The sequence below is a fragment of the Bufo bufo genome, chromosome 8 (genome assembly GCF_905171765.1).
Source record: "Bufo bufo chromosome 8, aBufBuf1.1, whole genome shotgun sequence".
NCBI lineage: Eukaryota > Metazoa > Chordata > Amphibia > Anura > Bufonidae > Bufo > Bufo bufo.
In genome coordinates this window covers 23,504,764-23,523,805 of record NC_053396.1, presented here as the reverse complement: position 1 = coordinate 23,523,805, position 19,042 = coordinate 23,504,764, and the positions used below count along the sequence as shown (strand labels likewise).

General features: G+C 45.5%; 1 protein-coding gene across 1 annotated transcript in view; it reads right to left on the bottom strand.

The window, feature by feature from the left end:
* Positions 1-19,042, bottom strand: part of ATP2B3 (ATPase plasma membrane Ca2+ transporting 3) — a 201,986-nt gene that overhangs the window by 137,921 nt on the left and 45,023 nt on the right. The window contains exon 2 of the mRNA XM_040442396.1: positions 4,542-4,761. The gene's annotated coding sequence lies outside the window, so the exon portion shown is untranslated. The remainder of the gene's footprint in view (positions 1-4,541; positions 4,762-19,042) is intronic.

Sequence of the window (19,042 nt, the reverse complement as noted above, 5' to 3'; positions counted from 1 at the left end):
CTCGTGCCTGTCCGTGGTACAGGCTGGGGTCTCAGTAAAGTCTGATACTTTACCCTCTGTTGTTAGAGAATATTCTGATGTATTCTCATCACCAACCCCGGAGGTTCTACCCCCCCATAGACCTTATGATTGTACCATAGAGCTAGTAGAGGGGGCCAAGTTTCCTAAAGGACGAATTTATAATCTTTCTATGCCCGAACGCAAGGCCATGGAAGATTATATTAAGGAGAGCCTTGGTAAAGGGCATATTAGACCTTCTGTCTCTCCTATGGGGGCGGGGTTTTTCTTCGTTAAGAAAAAAGATGGTGGTCTTAGGCCATGTATCGATTACCGGAGATTAAATAAAATCACTGTCCAGAATAGATACTCCCTCCCATTGATTCCGGATTTATTTAACCAGGTCCTGGGGGCAACCTGGTTTTCCAAAATTGACCTGAAAGGGGCATACAATCTAATCCGAATCAAGGAGGGAGACGAATGGAAGACGGCGTTCAATACTCCGGTAGGACACTTTGAATATCAGGTGATGCCTTTTGGACTCAGCAATGCCCCAGCTGTGTTCCAAAACTTCATGAATGACATTCTTAGGGAGTTCTTAGGTAAATTTGTTATTGTCTATCTTGACGACATTTTGATATTCTCTCCTGACTTCGAATCCCATGTGTCTCATGTTAGACAAGTATTAGAGGTGTTGAGGGAGAATCAGCTATCCGCTAAACAAGAGAAATGTGTCTTTGGTGTGCAGGAGATTCTGTTTCTAGGGCATGTTCTGACTCCTCACGCCTTCAAGATGGATCCTGGTAAGGTACTAGCAATTAAGGAATGGGTAAGACCTTCATCCTTAAAGGCCTTACAACGATTCTTAGGTTTCGCCAATTACTATCGTAAATTTATTATGAATTTTTCCGTAATTGCTAAACCGTTGACCGACCTTACTAAGAAAGGGGCGGATTTGGAGAATTGGTCTACTGAGGCCATTTCTTCATTTGAAAAATTAAAAAAGGCATTCAGTAGCGCTCCCATTCTGATCCAGCCTGATCAGGAGAAACCTTTTATTGTGGAGGTGGATGCGTCCGAGGACGGCGCAGGAGCAGTCCTTTCACAAGGTCCTGCTAGCCTCACTAATCTGAGACCATGTGCCTTCTTCTCCAGGAAATTCTCTCCCACGGAGAGAAACTACGACATAGGGAATAGGGAGCTGCTGGCCATTAAATGGGCATTTGAGGAGTGGAGGCATTTTCTGGAGGGGGCAAGGCATTGTGTAACTGTTGTCACTGACCATAAAAACCTTATGTTTCTCGAGTCTGCTAAGAGGTTGAATCCCCGTCAAGCCAGATGGGCTCTGTTTTTTACTCGTTTTGATTTTTCCATCACGTTCAGGCCGGGAAGTAAAAATGTGAAGGCGGACGCATTATCTCGGAGCTTCCAGGCTTTTCAACCTACTGAGGTACCACCTGAATCCATCCTACCAGCAAAAATCTTCTTAGCAGCTCTTACCCAGGATATCTCGGCTCGCATTAGGTCGGAACAACATCTGGCACCGGTATCCACCCCAACAGATAAGTTGTTTGTTCCCGTACAATTTCGTCTCCAGCTGTTGGGTGAGTGTCACGATTCTGCCTTTTGTGGACATCCGGGTGTTGAGGGCACTAAGGATCTGGTTTCTAGATCTTATTGGTGGCCCACTCTAACTAGGGATGTCAAGTCCTATGTGTCAGCCTGTGAGGTTTGTGCCAGGTCCAAGACACCTAGGACTCGCCCTGCTGGTAACCTACGACCCCTACCCATTCCCAGTAGACCCTGGTCCCATATCTCGATGGACTTTATAACTGACCTACCGCCGGCGGAGGGTAAGACTGTAGTGTGGGTAGTGGTGGATAGGTTTAGCAAGATGGTCCATTTCATTCCCCTGTCTAAACTCCCGAATGCCAAAACCCTGGCGTCTATTTTTGTGAAAGAAATTGTTCGATTGCATGGTATCCCGGAAAATATTGTTTCTGACAGGGGTGTGCAGTTTGTGTCCAAATTCTGGAGGGCCTTCTGTCAAAAATGTAAAATTTCATTGTCTTTTTCCTCTGCCTACCACCCTGAGAGTAATGGGCAGACTGAACGCCTTAATCAGTCTGTCGAACAGTTCTTGAGGTCGTATGTTGCTGATGACCAGCAATTATGGGTGAAATTTCTTCCATTGGCTGAATTTGCTTTGAATAACCGTGTCAATTCTTCCGCTGGGGTCTCCCCTTTCTTTTGTAACCATGGTTTTCATCCCCGTTTTCATTCTGGGTCGTCCGTCTCCTCCTCTAACCCTGAAGCGGATAAACTCTCCTCCGAACTGTGCACAGTTTGGGCCCGGGTTCAATCGAACCTAGAAAAGGCTCAATGTTCTCAAAAACTCAAGGCCGATAGGAGACGTTCAAGGGGGGTAAACTTTCAGGTTGGGGATAAAGTATGGTTGTCCTCCAAGAATCTATCTCTCAAGGTAACTTCTAAAAAATTTGCTCCTCGTTTTATTGGACCATATAAGATCACGGAAGTGATTAACCCAGTATCTTTTAGGTTGGAGCTGCCCGAGTCATTCCACATTCATAATGTGTTCCATAAATCTCTGCTTAAAAAATATTTTGAACCGGTAGTACCATCAAAAGCCTCGCCTCCGCCGGTTCTTGTTAATGATGCTGTCGAGTATGTGGTGTCTAAAATAGTGGATGTCCGGAAGGTGCGTAATTCCTTGCAGTACCTGATTCACTGGAAGGGGTATGGACCTGAAGAGAGATCTTGGGTACCCGCCAGGGAGGTTCATGCTCCTAGACTTGTTCGTAAATTTCATTTAGAACACCCTGAAAAGCCATCGCCTGAAGTCTTGGGTCCGGTGGCCCCTCGTAAAAGGGGGGGTACTGTCACGGGGTTCCGAAGGTGCACTCGGTCCCCCATCGCCCGCAGACCTGTTGCTTAGCTTTGGGAATGAGGATCTGTGTTTGACCTCATTCCCAGGGCGGCTTTACTAGCTGGGTGGCTACCTGCTCCTAAGTCTGCCTTGAGCGCCGAGCTGATCACTCGGTGCTCGACTGGTTGGTCTGTCGGTCATGTGTTGCTGGCCACGTCACATGACCCTCACTCCCCACTATAAATACAGGCAGCCTGCTGGCTACAGGTTGCCTGTTAATTTCTAGGTTCCTGGCTATTTGTTGGACTGCTGAATACTTACCTGATCCTGTTCCTTGACCATCCTTTTGCCTGCTCCTCCTGTACCGCGCATCCGTCCTGGTATTGTGACCTCGGCTCCCACCTGACTACTCTCTTAGGACTCCTCTTGTACTTCTCTGCTCTCCTGGTATTTGACCCCGGCTTCTCCTGACCATTCTTTGCTTAATCCTTTGTACTTTGTAGCTTTCCTGGTATTGACTCGGTCCGTTCACGTCCTGTTGTTTGTCTGTCTGTCATCCCTGCACTTATTCCAAGTTAGGGATTGCCGTCCAGTTGTCCCCTGTCATTAGGACTCGCGAGGCAAGTAGGCAGGGCCAGGGGTAAGGGTGGAGCGCAGTGGTCACTTCCCTTCTCCCCTGTGTGTGTGTGTACGCGACCGTTACACATAGAAGTGAATAGGAGCGCACCGCACATGACCGGCCACCGCTGCCATTCACTTCTATTTTCCACTGCCCCATAGAAAAAGAATGCGCAGTGCGCCATCCACCACTTTCGGGGCTCCGTTGTCGATAAAGGTGCAGGTCCCAGCGGTGGGACTTGCACCTATCAGACAATGGTGACATATCCTAGCGATATGCCCCCACTGTCTGAGATGTCACAAATCTCAACGCACTGTCCTTCTGTGATTCCTCCAATAAATGTTTAGATAAATTGGCAACTGGGCGTTACCATTTCCCTTATCCATAGGGTGTGCCCCTACACTCTCTGGCATTGTCCAATCAGGCCTAATGCACACGACCGTTGCTCGGCCATTCCGTTCATTGGGGACCGCAATTTGCACGGCACTATCCATGCGGCTGCCGCAACTGATCCAGACCCATTTAACTTGAAAGGGTCCGTGATCCGTCCACACCACAAAAAAATAGAACAAGTTCTATTTTTTTGCACTGCGGAGGCACGGAGAGAGACCCCAAGGAAGTACTCCGTAGCGAACGAGTCCGCATTCGTAATGTGGGGTGCACACGGCCGGTTCCCGCGTATTGTGGAGGCCTGAGACAGAGAAGAATGCTCCCGAATAAAGTCCAGAGAATTGATTCTAACTAGTTGATTACGACAAAATCAGCCAGGATGGGCTGGCCCCACTGGTCAAGAGACTTCCTCCTTGATAGTCAAGGTCTTCTTGCCTGGCCTTGCCGATCTTGAAGTTGTACCGTTGCTCCGCGCATCGGTGCAAAAGCAGAGGATCAGCTGCTGCTACCCGAGCGCTTGCGCTGCTGACCTGGTGCCTCAGAGGGGCCAAATGTCTCTCTATCTCTTGGTGTAGAGGCACATGGTAGACCTGAATTTGTATTGGGGCCCATGAGCTTTAATTTGACACCTCCGATGGGGAAATTTACCTGTTTAGGATCGTGTTGTAGACATCATTATCACACAACCTTCACTGGGGATTTCATTCATGAATGCAGCCACATCTAACAGTCACAGGCACCACTGCGAGTCCGAGCTGAGTGAGGGGGCCAATCCATGGACGTTGTCGTTTCCAGTTTCAGTTGCAAACTGCTGTTGTGACCCAGTCAGGGGCAAGCACACCTCGTGTCTCCGCTGCACTGAGAAAACCTGCGCAAAAGAAAAGAAGATGTGTCAGCAGAAGTGTCACAGAGAAAGGTGCAACATCTTTTTAGCACAAACTGATAGTAACCTTCTACTAGGAATAAGGGCTCGTGCACACGACCGTATGTATTTTGCGGTCCGCAAAAAACGAATCCACAAAAAATATGGATGACACCCGTGTGCATTGCGTATTTTGCGGAACGGAACAGCTGGCCCCTAATAGAACAGTCCTATCCTTGTCCGTAATACGGACAATAATAGGACATGTTCTATTTTTTGGCGGAACGGAAATACGGAAACGGAATACGCAAAAAGGAAAGGGACAGCATAGAGTATGTCTTTAACAGTAGGGCTGGAAAGAAGAGGTTCGGTTAAGAAATTGGCATTGGAGGGTTGGGGTGCCGTTTCAGTTTTTGCCTAGGGCAGCAGAAAGGCTAGGTGCACCCCCGGTGACGGGTCCCCTTTAAAGGCATAGTACATATGGTTTAGAGGGAGTGGGGACATTCTGAGTTTTGCCATGACACCAGGGGCGCCCTTAGCCTTTCTGCTGCCTGAGGTGGAACCTGAAACGGCGCCTCCCCTCCAGCCATATTGTTAAAGGCATACTGTGATACAGTTGAATATAGAGAGATGAGCGCTTCCACCATGGAAGCGCTCATTTCCCGCAGCCCTGCCACCACTCCCACTTGCCGCCTAAGGCAATCGCCTCACCTGGCCTCATTGGAGGTGCGCCCCTGCATGACACCCTAATTGTTCTCTCTTTTCCATAACACCACACGTACTCTTCCCCCTAATTATACCATCCCTTCTTCCTATTTTATGTTTTATTAATAATACATTTATTAAAGTATAAGTGAAATCCATAAAATAACAAAACACAAGAAAAGTAAAATCAGCTTCGATCCATTTGCTGATTTAACCGCGCTCAACATATGCATCCATCAATTAAATTCAATTATTCAGCTTTATTGCTCTTCATTATTATTTCAAACCTCCCACTTCGGTATAATCGAGAGTACATTAGGAGCGCTCCATATACAGCATCGTTACATTAAGCCACCGATTCCCCCCAGTGCTCTCTATGCTGAGAAACTGGATGCATATTTAATCACGCTTTATCTTTCTATATTTTATGCACTCTCATAGGGCAAGGACAACTTTCTTATTGAGATTTCACGTCTTAACCTTGGCTTGGATCCTTTTATACTTGAAGTGACCTGTCTCCATCTTCTCTTTTGTGCAGAGAGACAAGAAGAGTCAGAAGATGAGATGACGTGAGCCCTCTTGGTGGCGCTCAAGGGTGGACCAACTACCCTAGGGTCTCAACCATACTTCGTTGTGGCTGTCCTTGTATTATGGTACTGTATAGTGCGGTATTATTTAAACACCATATAGCAGAGGTCTTAAAGGTGTTGTGCAAGAATGAGGGGCTTTCGTTAACCCCCCCTTCCCCGCACTTTACCGGATCTGTAAAGGGAAGATGACTTACCTGCTCATGTGAACAAAGCTGGCCATCCGAGGGCAGGGCTGGACAAACAGGAAATGTCTTGGAGCACCAAAGGCACAGTGCGGCTATCTTGGATGGCAGAATAGGAACCCAGGAATTAATTTTTTTTTAATTGGTCTTAAAAATTGTCAAGGGTTTTTGTTCTACAGCCTTCACTTTCAGTGTATCTACAGACTAATGATTTGTGTATTACACTGAATCCGTCCGGGAGCTGATCTGATGCCTCAATGTTTAGCCCTTATCTCTGAACTGACAGCTCATAAACACTCATCATGGCGAAGTCCTTATCAGTTTGATAAGAATATTGCTTAAATGTGTGTTTAGGAGCTGTCAGGAGTTCAGGGCTACATATCGAGCCGTCAGAGCAGCTTCCTGACAGATTCAGTGTAATACAAAAAAGTAACAGTCTGCAGATACACTGTAAACATCTGCTTTGACATATCCACAGCCAATTGCTGGCCGTGGCGGAGACCGGATCCCCTTGCGTCATGTATGACCTAAGGGGAGTCGGTCACCGCCGCGGCCAGAGATTGGCTGCGGTGATGTCAAAGCAGATGTTTTCATTGAGGGAACCCAGCGGAGCATCGCAGGCCTCGAGGAGAAGGAGCGTAAAGCCAGCATCGGGAATCAGGTAAGTCCTCTTTCTTATACAGATCTGGTAAAGTATGTGGGGGGATTACCATTCTGGCACAACCCCTTAAAAGGCTATGGACAACTTTGGGGGCAATTTTTTTATTCTTGTATTTCACTCATTTATTACTTTTCATTTGCTCTTTATTAAACATTCGTAAAAGTGTTATTTTCTACAGCCTTCACTTTCAGTGTATCTGCAGACTGTTGCCTTTTTGCATTACACTGAATCCGTCAGGGAGCTGCACTGACGGCTTAATGTGTAGCCCTTAGCTCTGAACTCCAGACAGCTCCTAAACGCTCTTTGAAGCCATATTCTTATGAAACTAGTAAGGGCTTCGCTATATGAGCTGTTGATTCAGAGATAGGGGCTATGTATCAAGCTGTCAGAGCAGATCCCTGACGGAGTCAGCGTAAAACACAGAGCATTAGTCTGCAGATACACTGAAAGTGAAGGCTGTAGAACAAAAACTGTTGGAAATTTTTGAGACCAATTGACAAAATAAAATTCCCAGCTTCCTATTCTACCATCCATGATAGCTGCACTGATGCACTGTGCCATAGGTACTCCAAGACTTTTCCTTCTTGTCCAGCCCTGCCCTCCGATTGGCCAGCATTGCTCACATGAGCAGTCTTGGCCAATCCGATGGCAGCAGGAAGTGTCTTGGACTACCACAGTATGCACCAGGTAGTCCAAGAGGCAGTGTGGCCATCTTGTATGGCAGAAGAGGAGCCCAGGAAATGGCAGATCTGAAGCTTAAAAGATGAAAAGGAGGTCACCAAGTGTTTTGTGCACAACCCAGTTCTACAGGATAAGAAAAACACAGCTGCTTCCCTCTAAAAACAGTGCCACTCTTGACTATAGGCTGTATGTGGTATTACAGCTTAGCCTAATTTAGTTCAATGGAGCTAAACTGCAGTACCAGCCCATCGACAGATGGGGCGCTGTGAGAAAGCAGCTAGATTATTCAAACCCCCTATTACCTAAGAGTGTATAGATGAGATACGACCGGATAAACCCTGATGTTTGACAAATAATTTGCCTTTGAATTCACCTTAGGATGGTCTCCAGAATCACTGTCTTCAAGAGCAATAATGTCAACCACAATTATCCTGCTAACAAGGCCTTGTCCTTTCTGGAGCTCTGGTGTCCAACTAATAACCTTCGTTGCCAAACCTATGGGTTAGGGAAGCCGTACCCTCCTAAACGCCAACTGAGCAGGAAACCAGTTTGACAGAAGGGGCATTGTCCTAATGGATGTGTCTACCAGACGGGTTCTCAGGGTTGTTAATACAAAACCAAGTTGGCAGAAGAGATGTAAAGCGACATCTGCCCCCTCCCAATTCCCATCCCAACCATCAATGAATAATAACTTCCTGCCATTAGCCCTAATACCGTAATGCGCATCTTCAGCCCAGCCTGTGTCCATGAGGAGCATCGACAACAAGGACGTTTGATGCACCCTGAGAAATGGCTACAGAGTGAGGCTGATTAATATTTTAGATGCAGCCTCTCTGCAGCTTTGGTGCTTTTAGAGATCTGACTGTTTCCACCGAACACTTGCTGATTCCCAGCTCAGCATTCTCCAAAAGAAACGCGTTAGTAGAGCCAGGAAGCTCCAGCTGGCCAATTGCTCCATATTTCAAGAAGAAGGGAGCCATACATCTGCAGCCTTCCCGAAAGGGCATTTACTGTATGAGATCTGCGTAACAGCCAGCTCTAATGGCACGCATTATCCAATCAATTCCTTTTTGGATTCTCTTGTGGAGCGAGGAATAGATACACAAAAAATTTGCATATATTATTAACACATTCTTCGGAAGCAACTAGCAATCCCCGTAGGACATCCATACAGTGTGTTGTTACTAGGCCACAATCTCCCGAAATGACATATTTATTCTATACATCATCCATAATAGATGAAGCACTGACGTATTTCTATACATAGAGTGCAATCACTACAGATGCCAGCGCCGTTGATAGTACCTAAGGTACAGGCCCCTAGATGTTTGCCCTAGATTTACCAATGTCAGACATAGCCATGTTTAATTGTATCTGCATCCTTCACCAGTGCACCATGTACCATAAATTCAGAGACTACTAGCACACCTAACATGGACAACATTAGTTGATGCAAAATTGCTTTTCTTAAACTTAAAGGCATTATCCAAGATCAGAAAAGCATCACTGTTTTTCTTTTCCAGAAAAAACACCATACCTGTCCACGAGTTACATCTCAACTCTATTGAAGTGATGAGGCTGAGCTGCAATATCACACACAACCCATGGACAGGTGGGGCACTGTTTTTGGAGTTGTCCAGCATTTTACAATATCTGACCGGAGGTGGTCCAACACTCCAAACTCCCGAACAGGGTTGACTTGCCCACCAGAGTACCAGAGGATCCTCAGGTGAGCCTAGTCTCTGAAGCCATAGTGGGCCCCAAAGGTCCAGGAGAAAAATCTCATTTGGGGTTGCCCTTTGGAGCTAATCACTTGCCACTAAGGTCTATTTCTTTGATTCCTTGAGAATAATTTCCTCTGGTGGGCCCAAGGACCCCTAGCCTGAAACTGTCCCTGCCAATCAGCTGTTCTGCAGTAGTTCCAGTGCCCGAAGTCAGCACCAGATCTACAGCCGCATCCATTGTATAGTGGATGGCGCTGGTTACTGCGGTAAGGCTTCCATTGAAGTGAATGCTGTAACCAGTGCCATACACTACACAATGGATAGGACTGTGTAACTCTGGAGCTACTCTGAAACAACTGATAGGCATTATTTCTGAGGTGTGAGACCCCCACTGATCAGATATCTTGAGGATAGGTCACCAATAATAAAATTGTGGAATACCCCTTGAAGCTTCTCCTTATTTTATAGCTTTCCCCCCTATGGACATAACATCCAGAGTACAGGAAAAGCTACTTTGGGAGCCCAGCAGCCAAAAGGTCTTATTTCCACTTCTTGGTGAAGTACCATTACGATTATTGTGGATAAGGGAAGTGAAGAGGATGAAGAGACTATAGAAATGTAACGGGGTGCCGAAGGCACACTCGGTCTCCCATCAGCCGCAGACCTGCTGCTTAGCTTCGGGAGCGAGGATCTGTGTTTGACCTCGTTCCCAGGGCGGCTTTGCTAGATGGGAGGCTCCCTGCTCCTAGGTCTGCCTTGAGCGCCAAGCTGATCACTCGGTGCTCGACTGGTCGGTCTGTCGGTCATGTGACGCTGGCCACGTCACATGACCCTCACTCCCCACTATAAATACAGGCAGCCTGCTGGCCACAGGATGCCTGTTAATTTAAGTTCCTGGCAGTTGTTGGATACCTGTGTACTTACCTGATCCTGTTCCCTGACGATCCTTCGCCTGCTCCTCCTGTACTGAGCATTTTTCCTGGTATATTGACCTCGGCTTCCACCTAACTATTCTTTGCGGACTCCTTTGGTACTTCTCGACTCTCCTGGTATTTGACCTCGGCTTCTCCTGACATTTCTTTGCTTATCCCTCTGTACTGCGTTGTCCTCTTGGTTTTGACCCGGTCCGTTCACTATCTGTTATTTGTCTTGTCTGTCCTTCCCGCACGTATACTAAGTTAGGGACTGCCGTCCAGTTGTCCCCTGTCATCAGGACTCGTGAGGCAAGTAGGCAGGGCCAAGGGTGAGGGTGGAGCGCAGTGGTCACTATCCTCCCCCCTGTCTGTGTGTGTGTACGTGACCGTTACAAGAAAATTCAGTGTGAATCACTATGAGACCAAGGAAAAGAAGAAGAGACTCGAAAGACTGGATAGACACCTAAAAAAATCATGTCCTAAACTGCCTTGCTTCTTAAGGTAGTCGCGGTAGACTCACTCCAAGGTTTGCAATGGGATCCTATGCTTTCTTGTTCTAACAACCTATCTTCCCCCTTAATTTTTGTAGGTTGAAGGTGACTATAATCCCATTGGTGCCAAGAAGAGTCACCACTTTTGCAACACATTTTTGAAATTACCCTCAGGCCAGTATTTCATGGCATAAAGCATCAATAACAAGAGGATCTGCGCTATGATTATTAATGGAGAAGGGTCCCCATACACATTAGATGGTTGGCCAGTCCAGACAACATCTTCATGTACGTCCGACATTTATATAATGTGTATGGCCAGCTTATAGAAACTAGAAAATATAGGTAACTATCTGGTTGGCCCAGAAATACTTGCTCCTAAACTACAATGGAAAGGAAGTACAATGTTTAGTAAGCTAAAGACTTCTCCTCCAGAGTGACTCACCATATGCTATTCCTTGATGATCATTTTATCCACAGTCTTTCTAAAATATTCTCCATAACCTCTACATGCAGCCCATGGCACTCTTAGTTACTCTGCTTCTAGTAATGTGGGTTCTAACCTAATGTCTTTTAATCTAGGTGGACCCAGTATGGTTTTCTACATGCTAACCATTTGTACTCTACTGAACCATTTTGTTTGTGAGCAGCAATTAAACCCCATAGTCCATCACTCTAAAGCCTTTTTCACACGGCAGTATTTTGGTCAGCTTAAAAAGTTGGTTAAAAACCCACAAGAGATGTGAATCTTTTCGTTATATGTTTTCTCTATAGGTTACATTCTTGGTTTTGTCTTACAAATACTAAAGCTCAGGGGGTACTGTATCTCATTGGAGAGACTCAGAAGTGTATGGAGACTTATTACTCAGGCAATGCCTCATGGGAAAAATATGCAAATGAGCTTATATCAGCCATGTCTCTGCTTAAGAACAAGTTAGTCATCTATGTAAATTAACCTTGAGTTTTGTTTTGAAAGAAACCAGGGTCAGACTGGCCCACAGAGTACCAGAGGAACCTCCAGTGGGCCCAGGCTCTGATGCCACAATTGGCCCCAAAGATACAGTAGAAAAGAAAAACATTTGGCTACCGCTAGGGTCTATGGGGAAGATTTATCAAAACTGGTGTAAAGGAAAACTGTTTTAGTTGCCCATAGCAATCACCAATCAGATTCCACCTTTCATTTTTCAGAGCTCCTTTGGAAAATGAAAGGTGGATTCTGATTGGTTCCTATGGGCAACTAAGCCAGTTCTCCTTTACACGTTTTGATAAATCCCCCCCCCCCCCCCCCATCATTTCTTTACTTAAATCCTATTGAACTTTATTGATGAGATAAGGGTTAGGCCTCAAGATCAAGAATAATTTCTTCTGGTGGGCCCAAGGAACCACAAGGTCTAAGCTGTCCTGGGCTTAATGTGGGCTTGATCTTGAGGTTGATTCTAGTAGCAATTTTTCCAATCTGAAGATGAACCACAAGGAGAAGCATCGAGACCACAATGGTCACACATGGAAAAGTCAAAAACATTCTAGTGACATAGATTAACTTAAGGAAGCCCAAGAACAATTCTTCCAGTTGTGGAACAATCACTACAAATGGGGACCTCTCGATGGTTGCAATGGCTTCTTAAAGAGGTATTCCCCATCAGAAGCTGGCCGGTGCATGGTGGTCTATTCTAGCTTCCTTACCACGCTCTAGCATTGCAAAACTTACATGACATGAAAGTGCTCTGAGCATGTGGTAGTCATGATGGCTGAATCATGTCCATGGAGAGAGGAGGAGGGGAAGGGGGGAGCAGAAGAAGAGGGAGGTAGGATGAGAAGAAGGAATGCTTGAATTTCAGTTGCCATGACGACAAGAAGTGGTTCTGCTGCAGTGACGATCTGCTGTTGTTTTTTTTTGTATACAGAGAAATAGAATTTTTTTTTTATCCCCCTGGTAGTGGTCGACATAATTTCATCAGAAAAGCGAATGAATGCAGAACATGGAGACATCTTTTTAGGCAATGGTAAAGTTATGAGGGCATCTCATGTAGATCAGCTGTAATCTATTTCTGGTAAATAGGGGTGACTTACATATTAACTTCAAGAAATGTAATCCTTCTACAAGCATTTGCATTGCCCGTCAACCAAGACGGGTTTTGAGGAGCATTTCAGTAGATATAATTCCTTGAGATGTCCTCGTCTGACATTCCATGTAAACATTTGTCAGCTGTAAGATCTGGTTCAAGCAGAAGGGGGGGATGACTACCAAGATCTTGACATAAGATTTGTCGCCTAGTTCCCCTAGAGTGGAAAATCTGCACCATTAGAGGGATACATCACAATATATGCCAGATGGTTTGTCAATCAGGAACCTGGGGGGCAACCCCTATGGGAGCTTTAGATTATGAAGCTATCTCAAGGACTTACATTTTAAGACAGTTATCCATGGGGTACAATTATAATTCACTCTACAAGTGGAATTTTTTTTGTAGGAAACACTGAAAATTGAGGGTTTGGAAATGTAGTAGAGTGGCCATCTTTGATACAAGTTCAGAACATGGAAGTATTATGATTTTGGTCTTCCTGATATGTAGGAATAATGCACACAGGGATGTCACAGTAGTGTTAACGTGCAAAGGTATGCACAGAAGTGTTAAAGGGGTTTTCCGAGCGTTTATAAATATTGACCTAATCCTCTGCATAGGTCATCAGTAGAGATGAGCGAATTTCATATTTTGAAATTCGTTCACACTTCGTTTGGTGGTAAAACGTGAATTGCGCTATGGATTCCATTACCATGGACCATAACGCAATTCTATGACGGACTGCATAACAGAATGCCTTAAGGCTCCATTCACATGTCCGCATGAATGGTCCGGATCCGTTCCGCAACGTTGCGGAACGGATCCGGACCCGTTCATTTTCAATGGGGCCGGAAAAGATGCGGACAGCACACAGCGTGCTGTCCACATTTCCGGTCCGCGGCCCCAAACTTCCAGTCCGTTGCCCCGGAAAAAAAATAGAGCATGTCCTATTCTTGTCCGCAGCTGCGGACAAGAATAGGAATCCTCTATTAGTGCCGGCGATGTGCGGCGTCAGTGTTTTGTGGTTCGCAATATGCGGACCGCAAAACACTACAGATGTCTGAATGGAGCCTTAGAGGCATTCCGTTATTCATTCCGTCATAATAGAAGTCAATGGGCTGCAAAACGGATCCGTCCCGTTTCCGTTATGCAGGAGAGGACTCCCTTGCATAACGGAAACAGGACGGAACCGTTATGCATTCTGTCATAGAATTGCGTTATGGTCCATGGTAACGGAATCCATAACGCAATTCACCTTTTCCCACAAACAAATTGAAACTCGCTGATCTCTAGTCATCAGTATCTGATCGGTGGGGGTCCGACACCCGGAACCCCCACGATAAGCTGTTTGGGAAGGCACCGGCGCTCCTGCAAGCGCAGCTGCCTTCTCACAGCTTTCCCTAGGCCAGTGACGACCTGAGGATAGGTAATCCGTTATAAAATCCTGGAAAACCCTTTTAATGAGCATTGTAATGTCATAGGACAGGAACAATGTGCACAGTGATGTCATAGTGCAGGTATAACATGCACAGTGAGGTCACAGCAATGTAAATGCACATAGTGATGTCATAGTACACTGTGGTGCCACACTAATGGAATAATATGCACCGTTATGATGTCACAGTACAGGGTAAATACATGTCATGCTGTCATAGCACAGGAATAATGCACACAAGAAAGGTCACCATCAACATTGTGACATAATATTGTAGGACAAACCCACATAATGATGTCACATGCACACGTGATGTCACAGCACAGGAAAGCATGGAGCGCCATGGTAAAACATGATGGTGCCACGTTTAGTTTTCCACACCGCCTTTCATTGTCTATAGCAGGGATGCGCCACCTGCGGCCCTCCAGCTGTTGCAAAACTACAACTCCCAGCATGCCCTAATAGTTGCAGAGCTTTTTTCTCCGCTAAAGAAAAAAACTTTCTCCCGAACAAAAACCGAATGGATGCCATTAAAGTCAATGGGATCTGTTAGGCTCCGTTCCTGTCACTTATATGCCAAGTCTGGTACTTCCGTTATTTTCGTCTTCGGCTCCTAAAACAGAGCAGAATAACGGAAGTACATAGCGCTGATGTGAAAGCAGCCGTAGTTATTGGACCATATGCAGTTGCTGTCCTGAAAGTTAGACCCATGGGGAAAACGAAGGTGACAGCCAGGAGCTTTACAAAGAGAATTGATCCTTCTCTCTACAAATCTATAGCGTTGTGTGTTGATGGATTTTTTTCTCTGTTGCCACATGAGGTGGTTTCTTCAGGAAGATGGTGGGAGTCAGGCTCCTACATGGGTCACAATGACAAACATTAAAGAGCATCTGTCAGCAGTTTTGTACCTATGACACTGGCTGACCTGTTACATGTGCGCTTGGCAGCTGAAGGCATCAGTGTTGGTCCCATGTTCCTACGTGCCCGCATTGCTGAGAAAAAGGATGTTTTAATATATGCAAATAAGCCTCTTGGAGCAACGGGGGCGTTACCATTACACCTAGAGGCTCTGCTCTCTCTGCAACTGCCGCACCCTCTGCACTTTGATTGACAGGACCAGGCAGTGAAAACCTCATCCCACCTGGCCCTGTCGATTAAAGTGCAGGGGGTCCGGCAGTTGCAGAGAAAGCAGAACCTCTAGGAGTAACGGCAACGCCTCCGTTGCTCCTAGAGGCTCATTTGCATACATTAAAACATCATTTTTCTCAGCAATGTGGGCACATATAAACATGGGACCAACACAGATGTCTTCAGCTGCCAAGAGCACATGTAACAGGTCAGCCAGTCTCATAGGTACAAAACTGCTGACAGATGCCCTTTATTGTAGAGTTTTGCAATATGGTAGTCTGCAGAAGATTATATGCATTGTATTTGGACAAACTTTTGGTCAATGTATATAAATCACCATGCCCCATGACCTATATTTCCCACTTCATAAGTTCTTAGACAAGGGTTTACCCCCACAGATGTTAGATTTCCAAAAGGTTCCACCAGCAAACGTGAAAAGCTTAGTCTACTTTCACACTCGCGTTTTGGCTTTCCGTTGAGTTCCATCATGGGCTCTCACAAGCGGTCCAAAACGGATCAGTTTTGACCTAATGCATTCTGAATTGAAAAGGATCTGAATCAGTTTGCCTCCGATCAGTCACCATTCCGCTCTGGAGGCGGACACCAAAACGCTCGCTGCGTGCAGCGTTTTGCTGTCCGCCTGACGAAGCAGAGCCAAACGGATCCATCCTGGCACACAATGTAAGTCAATGTGGACGAATCCGTTTTCTCTGACACAATCTGACACAATAGAAAACGGATCCGTCCCCCATTGACTTTCAATGGTCCTCAAGACGGATCCGTCATGGTTATAGAAGACATAATACAACCGGATCCGTTCATGACGGATGCATGAGGTTGCATTATTGTAACGGAAGCGTTTTTGCAGATCCAATGACGGTTCCGCAAAAAACGCTAGTGTGAAAGTAGCCTGAAGTTCCTTGGTCCGACAAGAAGAAATGTTTTTTTAGGGCACACCGCTGTGTATACAGAACTTATGCATGTTCACTTTTAAGTTATTTTTGTTATTATTGCTTTTTTAGGATTTATCATTTAGAAAGTGTAATAGGATATCTGGTGATTATTGGTTCTAAGGTCAGTTGCAAATTATCTTTCACTAGACCTTAGAGACCCTGTATAATAAGGGGCCTATTGTTGTGTCAGAGCTTGGTTCCATCTGAGGATCCCCTGGTACCCTGGAGAGTTAGAAGCATATGTTTCTTTCTATAAAACTTCACCACCATAAGTTTTTTGGATCCATAAGACCAGGGGCGTAGCTAAAGGCTCATGGGCCCTGGTATAAGAGTTCAGCTTGGGCCCCCTTCCCTCAGTGCATTGTGTTAAGGGGCAGGGAAGCACATAGCCTCCGTCCTGCCCGAGGCAAAAATTGAGATGGCACCTCCCCTATGCCAAATTCTTGACCTAACCCCTTCCCTCCAGCCAGAGGTATAACTTGACCAGCATGCACTTTGTATAATACTGGTGTCTTCTTATGTGGCACAAGGGTCTTTGGGCCCCCTCAGGCTTCTGGGCCCGGTAGTGACTGCTACCTCTGCACCCCCTATAGCTACGCCTCTGCATAAGACTACAATGAGACAAGGGCAATAGCAGACATATAATGTGATGTTTGAAGACCATAGTTATTGAACGTCCTCAAGACAGAGCCATTTATCTCAGTAGAACACTACTCCTCAGCATGAATCTGTCCTCTACCCTGATGCCAAAAATGCACAGACTGTTGATCTCCAGATCTTCGAGAATTTGGCAGAACATTGCCCTTTTTCAACTACCCTGATTTGTTTGCAATAGCAATATAAGTCGGTGTATTGTAAAACCTTATGTCCTGCAAATCTGGTGATAGGAAAAACAAACAGAAAAAGTAACCTCATCACATTGACCTACATTGTTCACCCAAGCACCATAGATGGTGCCCACAATAAGGACATTTAACAAAAAGGAAGATGGAACAGAGGTGACCCAGTCCTGAGCTTGAGGAACAACAGGGAGACGTAATCTAGACCAGAAAGTTAAGGGAAAAGCAGGAGCAGACAATGGAATATCCCTTTTATCGCGTGGGTTACAAGACTCCTCAGGTTACTCTTGCAAACCCCCAGATAGTGCAAGAGTGCTAGAAGGGTTGCAAGTGTTCAATTTTCTTACACTGCCTCCACAGGAGAAATAAAGCATAACACAGTGTCCATTGGAATCAATCAGTTGTCTATCCAATCCAACAAATGTTCTGGTTCATCCAGAGATTTGAAGGCTGATAAATGGTGGCCTAGAATGAAGGCCTCCCTCATTATTACCTAAATGACAACTCTGGTTGTCATTACCGGGGTTGTCCTCTAATTCATGTTTTCTTATCCATATGCAGATATCTAGAAGCTCTTGAGATTTCATCATTGACTTGGTTTTGGTGGCAGTAGCTAGTATTTCCTTGTCATTGGGGATAAGATTTCCATATGAATGGACATTGTACTTCCATCAGCCTGGATTTCCTCCACCATCGGCCATAGTGTGCATGTTCTTTGCTCATTTCATGGGACATAACCCATTGAGACATGAGACCACATAAGCCCAGGGGGATATGTAGACTCTACTAAGCTCCAACCCTTGGTATGTCCACTATTTCCCCTAATCAGAACATATTTCTATTACGGAGATGTGACCTACAGCCATGACTCCACACAGCCATCCTTGACAGACGTTCTCATCCTGATAGGGACTGATATGTGAAATGTCCTGTCACAGAACGCTCATCTCTAGATGGCCAATAAATGATTTATTTTTAACTGGGAAAAACATCAGCAGAAATCATTGCTTCAAAAGAACACTTATGAGAATGCATTGGAAGATAAGAGAGAAGCAGCGGACTCCGATTGGCTGAGCGGAGCATTAAGAATAAATCTATAATTGAATAAGCACAAAATCATTTTTTGGTCAGTGGCCAAGGCTACAATTTGACATTCCCTTCACAGTTTTGTCGATGGAAATAGGATATGCTTGGCCCTCAGCTAATGACATATCTTAGCACTCTCTTAAATAGCACTTCGGCAATTAGGTATTTATACCCAGATGTCGTCAGCAGCAACTTGAGAATTTTTGTGACCTCAAATGTTTTGTTCGTGGAGAATTTTCACGAAAGACTAAAGTCAAACATGACCTATTCTGGACAGATCTTCACCTCTTGGTGGTGGGACACCCTCTTAGCTCCTCTTCAGTTGTTACATACAATGAGGTGCCAATTGTGTTCCATGTAGCATGGAGGCTGTATAAGACCACCAGGGCTTATCTTTCAACAATTTTCAGCATTAAATATGGTTTTTAATACTCAACTTTTAACATAAATATATAGTCATGGACAACCATGAGGAGAAGGCATAAATGGAATGTACCGTGCCTGCACGAACACCTCTCCATTCACCACTATGGGGCTACCGGAAATAGCCGAGTACCAGCTCTTTTCAGAACTCTGATATAGGTGAAAGGTGGGTGGCTACCTGGGAGTAGGTAAGAGAGAAGCCTTGAGAGATTTCCTGTCACTCTCCTTCCAACCTCCTGCTGTATCCATGCTCCTGCTAATTTGGTAGGGACAGGAATGAAGAAAGTGTTGCTACCAGTAGAAAAGGGTGGTTTGGGAGAGAGTGCTACTTCCAGAAAAGGAAAGGTGGGAAAGGGAAAAATGTAGGTGTTATTAGGAGAAGGGGTAGTTAGGGAGACAATGCTGGAGGCAG